General features: G+C 41.5%; 1 long non-coding RNA gene across 1 annotated transcript; it reads left to right on the top strand.

Annotated features, from left to right (window-relative positions):
* Window positions 1–13,552: 13,552 nt before the first annotated feature.
* Window positions 13,553–15,143, top strand: LOC147444741 (uncharacterized). The gene is made up of 3 exons (XR_015190063.1): window positions 13,553–13,962; window positions 14,206–14,316; window positions 15,116–15,143. It is a non-coding gene; the product is annotated as an uncharacterized LOC147444741 (long non-coding RNA).
* The last annotated feature ends 957 nt before the right edge of the window (window positions 15,144–16,100 follow it).

Below are 16,100 nucleotides of genomic sequence, written 5' to 3'. Positions count from 1 at the left end.
CCTCTGCAAGGAAGAAACGCCCCGTCTAAGACGCCACTCTTCCTCTCTCTCTATAGCCAGGCGATCCAAAGACTCTTGGAGAAAGAAGAAACTAAGTTGAGCTAGAGTCCTGAGGCAAATCAGTCAGCAGGAGAATCCTGCCTGTCCAAGCTCTTTGTCTAGCAAGACCCTCTCAAGGATGCAAAGCATCATGCTCCCCCTCCTTTGTCTATCTACCAGTGTAAGGATCACTGGTGCATGGTTCGAGAAGGAAGTCCCTACCAGGATGCAAATTGTCTCACCCAAGTCATAGAAATGGTCACTATTGTAGAAGCGATCTATCCGCGATAGATTTACTCCTCCCACTCTGTATTCTGGAACGAGAGAAGGCCAAGGCTATCTAGGGGCCTCATAAAGCTAGAGTGTTGCCACACATCCCAAACCCTTAGAGTCATACAAAACCTCTCCCAAGATGCTAGCTCAACTCCTTGCATAGTAGCATGGCTACCACCAATATTGTCACAAGGTTCCTCCAACATGTTGAAGTCACCCCCTATGCACCATTTCTCTGCCTGCGGCAGAGACTCAACAATCTGTGACCAAAACTCTGCTCGTGCACTTGCCACATTGGGTGCATATATGTTTAGGAAGCCCACAAGGCAACCTTGAACCTACATAATGATCCACTGAGCCCTGCCTGACACAATAATCCCTCTGCCCACAATGGCATGCTGAAAAGAATCTGCAATAGTTATACATACCCCACCCAAGATGCCCCCAGGTCCAAAATCAGCTGACCAAAAAGTATCATATCGTCCATGCAAGAGCTGACCACAACATCTAATGTGGATCTCACACATGCTCGTGTAGCATAAGGAGATCAATATCTCCGCCCACAAGGCAACGCTGAAGCTCCTAACGTAGTCGACCCCTCTGACACTGAAACTGGGGCCCAGCTAGTCCCTGCACGTTCCATGAGACGATCCTCATGGGGAAACGTGCTATCTTTGAGGCTGGCTTGGATGGGGAGTAATCCGCATCCGAGCGTCCTCTAGATAGGCATGATTGCAAAGAGTGCCTGGCCCAAGCCCAAGTAGACCGAGCTGTACGTAAAGCAACCTCCTCTGTACAGGAGTCCTCATGAATGTGTACATAGCATGGCGAACACTGCGTATCAGCAAAGAAGTGAACCACAATGTGTCTACATCTTGCTGCATCTGGAGGGGTCACCGCAAAGTTGACCAATGGCCACAGAGTCTGAAGCATGCTTGTAACTCCTAGGTCTCCCATGTGGTGCGAGAACTCTAGGGTCTATGTATGCAGCCACTCCAACACTGAGTCGAGAGTCCACTCAATCTGGTCCCTGCCACAAAGGGGAAAAGAGAAGCCAGCCGCTGAGTCCAAGGCCTCTATCCCCCTAGCTGCAAGGAACAGAACATGAACCTTGAAGTAGGTTGCCTCAAGGTTTGATGAGGAGTCATCGAGAAAGCGTGTAAAGTCGTAGGCAAAGAAGTCCCATCGATGCCGAATATCGAATCTCATCAGACCACGAGGAATTGCTGCAAAGGGAGACGTCTGTACCCATAGAGGGGGTCGCAAGAAAGGCTGTCCCTCTCTCACCAAGCCACTTGTGGCGAAGGCGTTGCCAAGCAATCTCCTAGCAGCCGGAGATGGCCCTGCTCCCTGGGTCGACTAACTATGGAACTCAAGCGGGGGGGGGGGGGGGGGGGCTCATCACTATATCACATGGGCATGGTCAAATGGGATCAGTGGTGGAGGAGGAAAAGGCGACACGCATCAATTAAGGACCGTCAGATTTGAATTTGCCCCGAATTTCCTAATCGGCCCACATTTACAATATGACATACTCGAATCGCTTATATTTCAACGTACGCATGAGGGCGTAGTGGTTAGTGCACATGGCTCGTGGTGGGGAGGTCAGGGGTTCGAAACATGGGGTGCGGATCGACCCGAATTTACAAGCCTGCCCGAATTTACTTTTCTTCCCGAATTTACCAAATGCCCCTAATTTACCAAATGCGCATCCGACGGCCGAGATCACCTCAGACGTCGATCCCATTTGAGCATGCCCGTGCAAGATAGTGTGGAGGGGTGGGGGTAGGAGCAGGGGGAGGTGAGGGAGAAGAGGGGCAAGGGGGACCGGCAAAGGTAGAGCGGTGAGGGGGAGAGGTGGCGGGACTAGGAGGTAGGGCGGAGGCTGATGAGGAGGGGGGGAACTTGAGGGGAGGAGGGGCTGTTGATGATGAAGCTGAGGTGGGGGCTGGAGCAGGGACCTCGTCCTGCTCAAGAGGACCAATTTGGTTCCCCGTGGAAGCCCACTACTACTGGGCAGGCACCTGAGGACCACTTTGAGTGCCAGGCTGTTGCTGTGGCCCCTGCCATCGTCGACCACGAACGTGCTGCCATCCCTCCTTCGCTGGAGCCCCAAGCTCGGAGGGTGCCTCTACCTGTGTGCTCTGTGTCTCTGCTTGTGGCTGCTAACCAGCCCTTGCAGGTTGGGGTTGAGTCTGTAGTGTAGGTCGGAGCCTCCTCCATGGACAGGCCTTCGCAAGATGGCCCATCTATCAAAAAATGAAGCACTGGTTCGGGAGGCCCGAATACTCCACGCTTTGTCTAAGCCAACCCCTACTCACCCGAGGAAGGAGGATGACCTTCGAGAGAGTGTGAGTGTCCTTGACCAGAATGTGAACTGAGTGAATTCCGATCGCCTTGGTAGCTACTGAGGCTTCCATTGTGCTAGGTGTCTCCAGGACATTCCCAATCGCTGAGCCTATCCTAGACCAAAGTGGTAGGTACCCCCTTCGTAAACCAAGAAAGTAGACGGAGATGGGAATGTCTGCTTCCTCTACCAAAACATCTGAAGCAGGGTCGAAACCATGTCTCCAGTGTCGTAAGTGGGCTCAAGCTGCTTGGATGGTCAAGGGGCTCATGGCGATGACCTTGGATGCCATCTTGAAGGTCTCAAACTCCATCTGATAGTAGCCTCATCCGAGGATCTGAAGTCCAAGATCTTGCCCACCTTTGCGAGAAGGCGGGCCTGGAGAAGGTCACGCAACTCTCCTTTGCTAGGTCTGGTGCTAAGAATCTTGCTGATGCCAGAAGTTGCTTGCAAAGCGCTCTACCTCTGTGGCTAGGCTCGCTTGCTCTATTAGTGAAAGAGCAAGTCGAATGGTGGGCTCAGCGGGGTCGGGCAAGGGGACTTTGGAGGAGTCCCTCTGTGGAGGAGCTTGAGCCTCCATCTGTGTCTGCTGCTGTGAAGAAAAGGTGATGAGTCGTTGACAAGAAGAGGCCTTCTACGCTCGAGTACGTCAAGGAAGATGATGACCTTAGTCAAGTAGAAAACCGAGGATGCGAGGCGGGGCTGGTGGGATTGGAGGGATTGGGAGGCGGGGCAGGCGGGCTAAGGCAAATGGCGGGGTGAGCAATGGGATGTAGATGGTAACTTTTAGGACAATAGTGGATCTGCCAAAATATTATACACAAATGACAAAGCAATCAAGGTTTGTTACATCTCCACCCACAAACTTGCCAGTATTTTAAGATATGAAGCTTATAATGCAGATTAGAATGGCATGATTACAGAACAAGACAAAATTATTGCTTAAAAAGGTAAATTAGGCTCTACAATACAATTCATCTCACTTGTGGCTTTGAAAAAGAAGAAATTACTTACTTAAACATAAAAGTGAGTTTCAAATCTAAATCTCACTAGTCCAAGGTTCAAAATTGGTATCTTGTTTGGGTGCTCATGATTTATTGGCAAATTTGTTTGCGTGCTTGGTTTTTACTAGTCATATTTAATTGTGAGCAATAGACCTTGGTGTTATTCTAGATGCACCATTTACATACTGCTTATTAGGCTAACCTTGATGCACATGATAACAAAGAGTGACCCCATCTGTGAAGCACTCAAAAAGCAAGTACCAGGGTCCAAGAGACCGTGCAAACTACATTGACCAGAAGGACCTCACACAACTTGTTATTAGTTTTCCATTCAAGTTGAAGTTTTAGATTATATCCTTCATAAAAATATAAGGAAAGACATTTTCCATGCACATGGAACTTTAATTTTTATATCCTTCATAAAGATATAAGGAAATACATTTTGCATGCACATGGAATTTAATTTTTCAAGCTTTTAATTTTTAAACGTTTTAGACCAAAGTGGACACAATTATGAAGTACACATCTAGTCTACATAATATTGCATACATATTTATCTCGGTAGGGCATTTTCAAGGTTTTTCCTTCACAGTCACTACAAGAGGTCACTTAAATTCCGGTGTCAAATTACGGAGCCAATAACCGACGTCGATATATGTGTAGGTAAGTATGGAGGGAGATGCAGTTTTAAAAAATATTCATTTTTAAATTTTTGACGCGTATATCGATACCTCTTCCGACACGTCTATTGATCCCTATTCCTACGCCTGTACCGACACCTGTTCTGTCGCCTATACCAATTTTTGTACCGTCGGACCCTGCAAAAAACAAACCCACAGGCTTTCCTAGTGCATTTCACCTATTCTTGCACCTTTTCTCTTGCTCTCTTCCTCCTCAGCTCTTGCAGATCTGTTGCGAAACAAGTTGTCGAAGGTGCTAATTTTGCTCATGGACTATTCCATAGCACTAAGGTGAGATTGTTTTCAAGTTTACTTGTAGGTTTAGGGTTTAGGGTTTAACATGGTGTGTATGTGTGTGTGTGTGTGTGCGTTTTTTGCAGGTCCAAACACAACGTCCATTTATTAGCGGCTAAACGAAGATGACTTGTGTACTTCTAAAAACGCAAACGGACTTCGGTTAGGTTAGGCGATAGGTTAGGTTTAGGTTATAGGTTAGGTTAGTCTAGGTTAGTTTAGGTTTAAGTTATAGGTTAGGTTAGAGCTAACGACAAATAGTAGAAAAAAACGCAAACGGACTTCGAAGATGACTCGTGTACTTCAAAAAAACGCGAACAGACTTCGGTTAGGTTAGCTTATAGGTTAGGTTTAGGTTGTAGGTTATGTTAGGTTTAGGTTATACGTTAGGTTAGGTTTAGGTTATAGGTTAGGTTAGAGCTAGCAACAAAAAGTAGAAAAAAAGCAAATAGACTTCGAAAAGGATTAGTGTACTTCAAAAAACATAAACGGACTTCGGTTAGGTTTAGCTTATAGGTTAGGTTTAGGTTGTAGGTTATGTTAGGTTAGGTTAGGTTTAGGTTATAGGTTACAGAGATGAGAATATAGAGACTACCCAACTTGAATACTTTGGCTACATCCAAGACATCTTGAAGATTAGCTTTAGAAAGTTTGATATGTTTATCTTTGATTTCAAGTGGTTCAAAGTTACTACCATTGGCCCTAATGCAATTGTGCGTAAAGACAAGTGTGGATTGACTCAAGTGAACTCTAGGCGGGTGTGGACAGATGCGCGGGATACATTCGTACTTCCATAGCATTGTGAACAAGTTGTGTTTATACATGATTCACTATGGACAGAAAATGATAAGAATGATCTGTCTAAACCTTGCTGGCTCTATGTCGTTCAAGTTGCTCCACGTAGAAAGCAACTGTGTGAAGGATTGGATGTTGAGGTCAAAGAGGTGATTCATGAACAAAGTGCAGGACCGACGAAAAGTTTAAGTTTAGATTTTGAGGAGGATGTCAGCAGTGAGCAATTGTCTGAACCTAGAGATGAGGTGTCAAATACTGAAGCTGATGTGGAGAGAGATGAAGAAGTAGAGTTCGATGACAAAGATGTAGAAGTACAGATTGAGATAAACATCTTTGGTGCATCAGATCTCATAGAGGATGAGAGATTAACTTATGATTTTTGCTAGGAACTCTTTTACAAAACTCTTTTTATTAGTCTACAATACACTTTAGATTCATTCATTTGTTTCACAACTTTGTTGATTTGTTATTTGTATTGATTAAGTATTTCTTCTATAAACTAATATATTTTGTGGGTGTTGTTTGTGTATGATTAGCCATGGCTGATGACGATGAGCCATACTCTCCTAGTTTTAGTTTTCCTGTCACTCCGGCCAGCATGTCACCCGATCAGATGGGCTCGTTTTTGTCTCAATTCACACCAGAGCAGATCGTGATGGCACAACACCTTTGGGCATCACGTCCCTCTAGACCTACTACGGTCGACCCTATGCCCAGGACTAGTGTGGTCCCTACACCAAGCGGCCCCACACCTCAGTCTAGTGTGCCTCCTATGCCTAGGACTCATGGGTCCCCTACATCGATGGGTGGTTCATCCTCGAGACGAGGTAGGCGTCATTTTGGAGGCGGTGGTTGTTGTGGTAGCGGTTCTATCGATGCGTCCACACCACGGAGAGAGCGTCCACCACTCTTTTCAGTAGATATTTCACCGATTGGCACACCATGTACACCTTGAGGATCACACAAGCATGATCCTAGCAAGGTGTACAAGAGCAACGATGGGGCTGTTGTGGTAGATAGGGTTGGAAAGGAAGTCCCAAGCCGGCATGGTTGGACGCAGAGGAGTGGGCGGGGATTGCACGAGAGACACAAGACAATCCTGAGAGATTTCAGTAGCATAGAGATACAGCCAGAGCACGTTTGGAGTCTGCTGGAGCGTCACATCTTGGAGGTGGAGGCTACGATACGCTTCGACATGAGTTTGTAAGTATTATATGCATGCTTTAAATTATTAAAAATATATATGTTATTTGAAGATTTATCTAATGATTAAACCAAAATTTTGCAGGAAGTTGCTGTGAAGTGCCCTTTGACACGCCGAGAGGAGATGTATGGGTACAAGCATGGACTTGTGGCCCTTTTGACCCAGCTGCAAGAGGAGGGAGAGGACGTCGATTGGGAGGCATTACCATGAGGGTCTTCTCACTCAGTGATTGTTTGCATATGTACAATTTTGTAGTGCTTATGTCTATGGTTTATGGTTATGTTTATGGCATGGCACAGATGTTATGGTTATGGTTATGGTTATGGTTGTGCAATGAGCGTATGGCTGTTATGGTTATGGTATGACAAGCAAGTTATGGTAATGGTTATGGTATGGCAAACATGTTATGTTTATGGTTTTGCAGTTTTTGACTCATTTTTTAATTATGGTTCTAAAATCTTTATGCCGTTATGCCATGATCAAGATTTTGATTTTGTGGTTATGTTATTCTTACAATTTTGCTAATTTTCATACACTCGCTCTTTAGCATCAGCTTGTAGGTGGAGTGTGGTTGCTTGTGCACTCTTCCTTTGGGCAGAGAGGGCTGTTTTCTTTTGCTATAGTACATGCAACATCAGTTCCGAGCTCTCTCTGTCCAAAAAATTTTGCAGGTTTGGTCGTCGATAGAGAGTACGATATAGGCGTCGGTACAGACTTGATAGATGCATCGAAATATGCTATAGTATTACCGATGATAATATCATTGCATATTCTGACGCTTATATCATAGTTTATTCCGACGCATAATATATCGTTACTTATATCGACGTCACGATGCCGGTGTCTGTTTCGAGGCCTATTTCAGTGTTTTTTTGTTTTAAAACTAACTTTATCTCGTTGGTATTTGCACCGTTTTTTGTGCCCCATGTTGTAGTGAGTGAAATCTTATTTTTATTGTACTTATCCAATGGGAAGGGACCTCTGTCCACATTGCCCTTTGTCAGGAAGACCAACCAAAAAAATGCCATGCATATGCAGGGCTAGACCCTTAAGGAAGGGCAAGAAGGGTTGCAATTTCTAACACTATTAATGCATAGAGAATGTTTGACCATGTTTGTGCCTTGGGGAGAAGGTGAGAGAGGAGAGAAATACTAAAAGAAAGACTTTTCTCCAAAAACTTGGCAAACCTATATGGCAAACCTTCAAATTGACTAAATTTGAAGGTTTTTACACTTAAATTTTGTAGGTTTTCTCACCTTCAAGTTTAAAATTTAGTGGTAAGTTTCAAAATTTGTAGGTGAGATTACACTAAACTTAGGTTTTTCTAAGCACTGGAGGAGAGTGTCACAAAGTTTAGCCTTGCTTCTAATTAGTTGCAACAACACACAGATCACATACTAGTATATTTCAAAAGCAACAAAAATAATGTTTGACACAATACTCAATGTCCCTCTTTAAAGAGAGAGGTGCACAAATGTCAACACCCTCTCACAACAGCCTGAAATTAAAAAAATTAAAGAATTTTTTTCATCATTAGCTTGCCATTTGATATTAATCTGTAATCTTTATCCAATGGTCCACAATCACACAAAAAAATCAACCCTTCACTAAGGACTCCTTATGTCATCCAAAAATACTTGAAAGCATTGTAAGATATTTAAACCAAGGTGAGGAGGCACGAAGGCCTGCTAAGTTAAGAGGGGATAAAATGTATGTTTAGATGAATTCACATGGAATTTTTGTTGTTCTTTAATATAAGATTATTTTATCCATTATACATACATAATCTCACGTGGTTTATATATTAGAGAAGACCTCACTTAAATAATACTAGTATGTGACCCGCGCATTGCTGCCGCCAAAGAAACATCTCTATCAATACTCTATTCCTACATGTATATTATATTGCATTTCTAAAATTAATGCATTACACAACCTCTTGAAGATTCTAACAAACATAAATATATGTAAGATTCTACAGAGCATTCTTTGATACCAAGCTTGGGATCTTCTCATAGACATTGTTTTTCATAAGGTGCTAACCCTTGTTCAAAAAACTTAGGAGTGCTCTACTTCTATTGTGGTAGAGAGAGAGAGAGAGAGAGAGAGAGAGAGAGAGAGAGAGAGAGAGAGTCTCCTCCTTCTAGTGTATCTTGGTTTAGCAATGCTACTAATGTTTATTATACAGATTAGGTAAGTAGCATGGTGTGAAGAGATGAAAGCCGTCTGAAATCAATGTAACAATAAAGTTTTTTTTATAAATGGAGCTGTGGATTCTAGAATTGGTTTCAACAATAGGAACAGAATTGAATTCAATGTCTCTACTCCACTCTCTTAATTACTTCTATTCTTGTATCTTTCTTATGGGCAAGACATGGTAGAAGTGTACATCATAACTTCTTATATGGCAAGAAGACCATCTTTCCCTTGGTCTACCTAGAGTTGACAAAAGTGCTACCAATTCAAGAAGTACAAACTGGGTAAGTCAGCAAGTTTTTAAAGATGAAGGCCCATAATTGCTATAGTGTGTAATTATAAAACTTTTCATGTCTAAGAGTAGAGTTGTGAAAATATAAGGGCTCATAGTTTCCAATGTACCAGAAAAGCTTCAAGTTTCAAAGAGATGAGATGACGTTCTTTTAATATTAAGAATGTGATTACATCTATGCTGCTCTCTAGATGCTTCTCTTGGATCTCTATCTATGTTCACAAGCATGGTAATGGTTTACGTCATCACCTAATCACAACAATACATAAGCAGCTTAGTAGGACAAAGTGCACACTATTTGTTCATGTACACTTTCACATCATTTGTATCTTGAAATGTGATAGAAATAAAAGCAAAATAAGGTTGCTCAATTGTTTTTTTTTGTAGGAGTTTTGACCATTATGCAAAACTGAAGGACGTGGTGTAAAATCATGCATGCCATTGACCTCTATCTATCTTTATTCTCTAATTACAAAACCATATTCCTCTTTGAGAGAGCAGATTGTATTCAACCAGCTTGAGTCTATTTCCTTTGCGCACAATCTATACTATACCAACCATTTGGCTTAATTGTTGCTCTGTTAAATGTGTGATTGGACATTGAGGCAATGTAGGATAGCCTCTTTTTGTGTACACATTAGGTTCCTTGAAAATTTGAGAATATGAGTATCATACCCTGCTTGAGTATACACACACACACACACACACACACACACACACACACACACATGTATATATGTGTATTTGTGTGTGTGTGTGTATGTATATATGTATATATGTATGTATGTGTGTATGTATATGTATACATATATACATATACATATATGTGTGTGTGTGTGTGTGTGTGTGTGTATGTATATACATATATGTGTGTGTGTGTGTGTGTGTGTGTGTGTGTGTGTATTGTTATATCAAAGATTTAGCACATAGGTCTTGAAGCCTCTTGTTGTTGTTATAGTACAATAACTATGACATTCAAAACTTTTATGCTCCCTTGGTGCCCCCCCAAACCCTCTCTCTCTCTCTCTCACACACACACACACACACACACACACACACATTAGATGGATAGCATTTGCATGGAGCTCATGTGTGCATACACATATGACTTGTCATCGTGGTATAGTAGTTGAAAAATTGGCACTACGGTTGAAGTGATGACCTCAAGTCAATGCATGAAAAGGACCTTTTTCTCAATCTCTATAAAGAAAAGTATAGATAACTATGATTGGTCTCTCTCTCTCTCTCTCTCTCTCTCTCTCTCTCTCTCTCTCTCTCTCTCTCTAAGGTCTTGAACTTGAGACCATCGAATAGATCTTTGAGATCTCATTGGATCACTCCTACAACATTTTAAATTCTTCTTTTTTCAAGACGTGTGTGTGTGTGTGTGCATGTGTGCGTGCGAGAGAGAGAGAGAGAGAGAGAGAGAGAGAGAGAGAGAGAGAGAGAGAGTTAGAAGATGAAACAAAAATAACTCTATTCTCACCCAAGTTGCCATATATATCTTCTGGGATTGTTCCTATGGGATTAAATTTTTTATCATTCTTCTTCTTCCTCTCTCTCTCTCTCTCCTTCCATTCGATAGATATTCAAGTGTTAAAGACTAGTTGTGTAACTTTAGTGTCTTTTTAGATTGTCCTTACATCCTTAAACATTTTATTCTCTCTTTCTCCTCTTCTCCCTTCCGCTTGCTGCGTCATTCGTTTGACACTAAAACATTTTTCTCTATGTGTGTGTGTGTGCGGGGTCGATTTTTGATAGGCAGGTACCTTTGCCTATCAAAATTTGGAGAATTTATTGATTTTTAAGCATTTTTCATCCAAGAACTGGTAAAAGGAATGTTAACTGGGCAATCTCTCTCCCTATTTGGGGTGCCAATGTGAGGATTGATTTTTGTTGGGCATTTTATTTACTGTCTATGGGTGAAAAATGTTAGCTACCCTTTTGAAAATACACTATTACTCTAAGAAAACCATATTATCTTGGAGATTTGACTTGGTGTGTCACTAAATATAAATTTTGTATATCAGATGCGTTCAAGGACTATTTTTAAACTCTTTATCTGTGAAATTTTGACAAATAATTCAGTGTGTTTTTGCCCTAGGAGCTCGAAAGGAAAATCTCTCTCTCTCTCTCTCTCTCTCTTGTGTGCACGTGTACGTACACGCACACATATGCAATGCGACTCTCTCTCTCTCTCCATCTCATGGTCAATAACATGGATAACTACTCCTTCATTTGCATGTATTTTGTCAAAGTGAAACTACCCCAAGTCGACACCACACGAGTTGTTTTTTTTTTTCAATCTCTTTAAAAAAATAAAATATTTAAAAAATATACATATCAATATTGGTCTTAAAAAAACCTCTTGAAAAGAGAAAACCAAATAAATCTTCAAAAATTAAATTCTCATTAAATAAAATCTCCACTAAATTTATCTCATTTTTGTTATGTGCATTTAAACCAATACATTTATTCTATGTAGAGGAGAAAGTCTTTTGACTTTCTATGACTAAAGGACTTTCTACTACTAAAGAAAAAGAAGTTCTTTTGATTTTACATTTGACAAAAGTTGAAAAGCTGCATGTTGTTTCTTACAATCTTACTCTCCCTTTTGCATTTTAGAAAGGTTTTTTCTTAAGTGAAGCAGTGAGTGACACATGAAGGGTCTCTCCTTCCTTGAAAAATTTAAGCTGCATTATAAAGAGTATAGAAGATGAAAAGTGCACACTGCACATTATCATTTATAAACAAAATAAAAAAATACATTATATTATCCATTGTACGTACATAATCACAAATAGTTTATATATTAGAAAAAGCTCCATTGAAATAATAAGGTCGAAGATGTGCCTTGCAAATCATCATTTGAAAACAAAACAAAATGAAAAAAAATAAAAACCATAAAAAAGCACACATTGAAAAACTAAAAGAAAAGAATATATAATACATAAAAAACAATTTGATGAAATGAATCTTGGAGAACTTGAATGAAAGAACTAAATTTTACAAATCAAAAAAATAATAATAATAAAATAATAAAATAATATATAATATATATATATATATATAATATTAGATCAATACTTTGCATCATGGATCAAATTCCTATGAATTATTTTGTTCTCTATAGCTTTTTTAGCATGCAAAGAAATGAATGTAGCATTGAGAACAACATTTGAAAAGACATTATTCTTTTCTCTTTAAGACCTTTCTAAGGGACACATGTCAAACAACTACAATTGAATGACCTTCACCCATGTGAGTGCTAAGGCCTTTAGCAAGCCAAAACAAGTAAAAGGGTCATGGTGGCTTTCTAAAACAATAAGAAAGTGATAAAATCACTAGGTTGAGTTTAACTGGAATTAGTGTTTGGAAAAAGATTACCTCAGCTTAGCCTTGAGTTGGTTGAAAATCGAGACTAGTTGGTTACGAACCATAGTAAAGGGAAGAACAATCAGTGAAATATGTGAGAAAACAGTTTAAAATCCTCCAAATTTCAAAAATTTTGCTAGTATTTTCGGTTTGCTTCTTTGAAAGGAGGAATCTTGGCCACCCGTGTTCAGGACAAGTATGCCTCAACTTAGCCTTGAGCCGAATGAAAATTGAGATTAGCCAATATTACAAGAAATGATAAGGGAAAAAATTGGTAAAATATACAAGAAAATATTCAAAATCCAGCAGGTTTGAAAATTTCTACTAGTAGTTCCAATTTATATCTTTACATGCAGGAGGCTCGGCCGCTTGGAAAAAAAGACTTTCCCAAGGCTTCTTCAACAAGTGGTAGTTGGAGGCGTTCTCTGTGGCAACCAACCGACGACATATGCTAGGGTGTGGCTCCGTATGACACCTTTAGGTGTGGGGTCTCTCAACCGTGGTGGTTTGTTGTCTTTTGCATGGGATGATATGCTTCTTGGTGGAGTTGGTTGGCTCACTTGGGACGTGTGGATGTCGGTGGCAATGGTATCTCAACGGTGGTTCCAAGGGTGACCTTCTCGGTGTTGGGGACTTTGGGCCCTCCCGTATCGGCTTTATTGTCTTCTCGTTCTCCTCTCCAGGTAGTGGCTCTCATCGGGATAAGTGCTTTCAAGTGGCAGATGGGGGTACTTCTGTGGCAGTCGAGGTTAGCTTCTCTCTTCAAATAGATGCGCAAGGTGGCTCCATTGTCATCCGGTTTCTATATGTACCTTTTTTATGTAACTATTGGTTTGTAGTGTATTTATGGACATGGCTCAAATTCGGGTTGTGGTCGACCAATCGAGAAAGGGGGGGAAAGGGATCCAAAGGGGGTTCCATAAAATAATTTTCGTGAGCCCTGCTCATGAGGAAAGGTCTTTCACGTGATTAGGGCAAGCAAAAAGAGGGTGATATAAAAAACGATGGAAAGGTTGGTTGCCAACCTAAGCGAGCGAGAGATTCCCATTTAGCTCTACGGTTATAGGCAGGGGGTCCTTTGCCAACAATATAGGGCACTAGGTTGTAGTAGCACCATTGTACACACTCTCTCTCTCTCTCATACAGTACTCATTTTTTATAGTGACGAGCTCTCTGCTCTCTCTGTGTGGAGGAAATGGTGATGTGATTTCCTCCCCTCTCTTTTCTCTGTCGCTCTCACACTTACAACACGCACTGCCCACCCGTCAAATGAGGAAAGAGAGCAGATGGGTCTTTCTCTCTCTCTCTCTCTCTCTCTTACACGAGCGCACACACACAGACGCTCACACCTAGGCTAAGGACTGTTGGCATGAGTTCTCTATCTCTATCTCTCTCTCTCTCTCTCTCTCTCTCTCTCTGAGCCTCAGGAGAGGTGGTGGGCGAAACGTTACCACCGACTTTTGGTACGCTAGTACTCTCTCTCTCTCTCTCTCTCTCTCTCTCATCGAATAGATCTTTGAGGTCTCTTGGGATAGTTTCCCACGACGTTAAAAAATTTCTTCTTCTCTTTTCTCTCTCTCTCTCTCTCTCTCTCTCTCTCACACACACACACACACACACACACACACACACACACACAGGCAGACCACAAAACCCTTGTTTATTTTTTTAGCAGCTGAAATAGCTTTTTGTCTTGGCCAAATTAGAGAATGGAGGAGGCCCATTATTACCATCAACTGCATGGCGCCAGCTTAGTCTACACAGAAGGACGCTCTTCCATCATCTCCTCGTCTTCTTCTGGTAAAACCTGAATTAAGGTTAGCTAATAAGTCCTCCCCCACCAGCATTAGCATAAATGATAATTAGCTTCCTTACATTTGTTTACCAATTAGGACATTGAGTTCTGAGATAGGTTAATTTACCCACTAGTGTAAAGCTTTAAGGCAAATATTCTATGATCATTTGGATACCACTTCTACACCTGATCCTTTGTGTGTGTATGAGAGAGAGAGAGAGAGAGAGAGAGAGAGATTAAAGATGCTTCTAGCTTGCACTATGGTTTCTTTCACAAGAAGATGTAGAAATATTCTCTTGTAGGAAAACTGAGTCTTTTTTAGTGTTTTTCATACCATGCATAACATCATGAGCTTCTGCTCGAGAGGCACCACATACCTAGGTAGGCACGATTGAGGGCAAGGGACCACCGGTCCCCGTGGGGGGGCCGGTGGTCCCCAATTGTACCTAGCTAGGTATGCGGTACTTCCCTCACAGAAACTTATGATGTTGAGGTAAGTCACAATGTGGGAATTATCTGTCTTAAACTTCTTGTGTTTAAGTGCACCAACTCTTTATTGGATTTCAAAGCACGTGTGTATGCCCTTTTGTTGTGTTAATGGTGCGTGTGTGGGGGCTCATGCGCGCATGAAAATTAGTTGTGAGTTTCTCTTCTAATTTTCATTTTCAAGCTATAACTTTTTGTACTTGGAATAGTAGTACCGGTTGCTAATCAAGGTGGATAACAAGTTAATTAAGGGTTGCTATGTGTTTTGATGTTGCAATAGCAAGCATCAAACTAAAAGTAGCACTGAATGTTTTTTTGTATGTGGACAAGAGCAGGAGTGGGTGAAGTGAAGGAGGCGCATGGAGGTCCAACAACACAATGCCATCATCATGCAAGCGTCGGGAAAGGCGGATGCCATGGCGCATTGGGGGCTGCCTTCCCTTTGATGATGGTGGGCCTTGCGGCCATGATATGCCTTCTCTTCATCTCTTTTGGTGTGCTATTATGCTGCTACTACAAGCTCCTTACTACCTTAGAAAGGAGGCCATCTCAAGCTTTCCAAGGCCAACAATCCCATTATAGTGAGGTTGCCAAAGAAAGCAATGAGACTCATGAAGAAGGCCCAACAAACAAAGAGGTGGTAGTAATTATGGCAGGCAAGAGCACTCCAACTTTCATAGCTTTGCCCACCATTGATCAAGAGTCAACAAAAGAGCAAGTCCCTAAAGATCTATCAATGAACAAGCACATGTCGGGTATCCCTCCTATCGAATGACAATATCCACAAACTACTTATAGATCACCAACTCAGTAGGTGGTTGATCTTGTACACCTTACTAGCATATCACATTGATTGTCCTTGCTATCCACATCACACACACTATAGTAGTAGTAGTTTGCGGGGCGTATGATGTAAGTTCTTCCAAATTTGAACACTTCCTAGGAATCTAGCTAAAGCCTTGATGTCTTCATAGAATGCTCGCTATATTTTATGCCTCTCTATGCACCAAAGTGCCCAATCTCTAACCAGGAAAGTGGATCACTACAAAGAGAATCATCTTGAGGAAAACTCTAGTTTGGAGGTAGGAACCAATTATGCTAGGGGACCTCTTGACTTCTTTCCTGTTGTGAAAATATATCCGTTGTTCTTTTGGAGTGAAAGCAAGTAAAAACCATTATTTTTGCATCAAAGAAACTTGGCCTTTTGTCGACACGAGGCCCGCACAAGTATATTCTCTTGATGTTCTTCTTCTCTTAGTTAACTAGTCCAATCATGATGCCACGTACTCCTCGAAATTCTAGATGTGGTGTTTATATAAT

The sequence above is a fragment of the Adiantum capillus-veneris genome, chromosome 13, assembly GCF_014529385.1.
Source record: "Adiantum capillus-veneris isolate H3 chromosome 13, ASM1452938v2, whole genome shotgun sequence".
Lineage (NCBI taxonomy): Eukaryota > Viridiplantae > Streptophyta > Polypodiopsida > Polypodiales > Pteridaceae > Adiantum > Adiantum capillus-veneris.
This window is presented reverse-complemented; position numbering and strand designations above follow the sequence as displayed.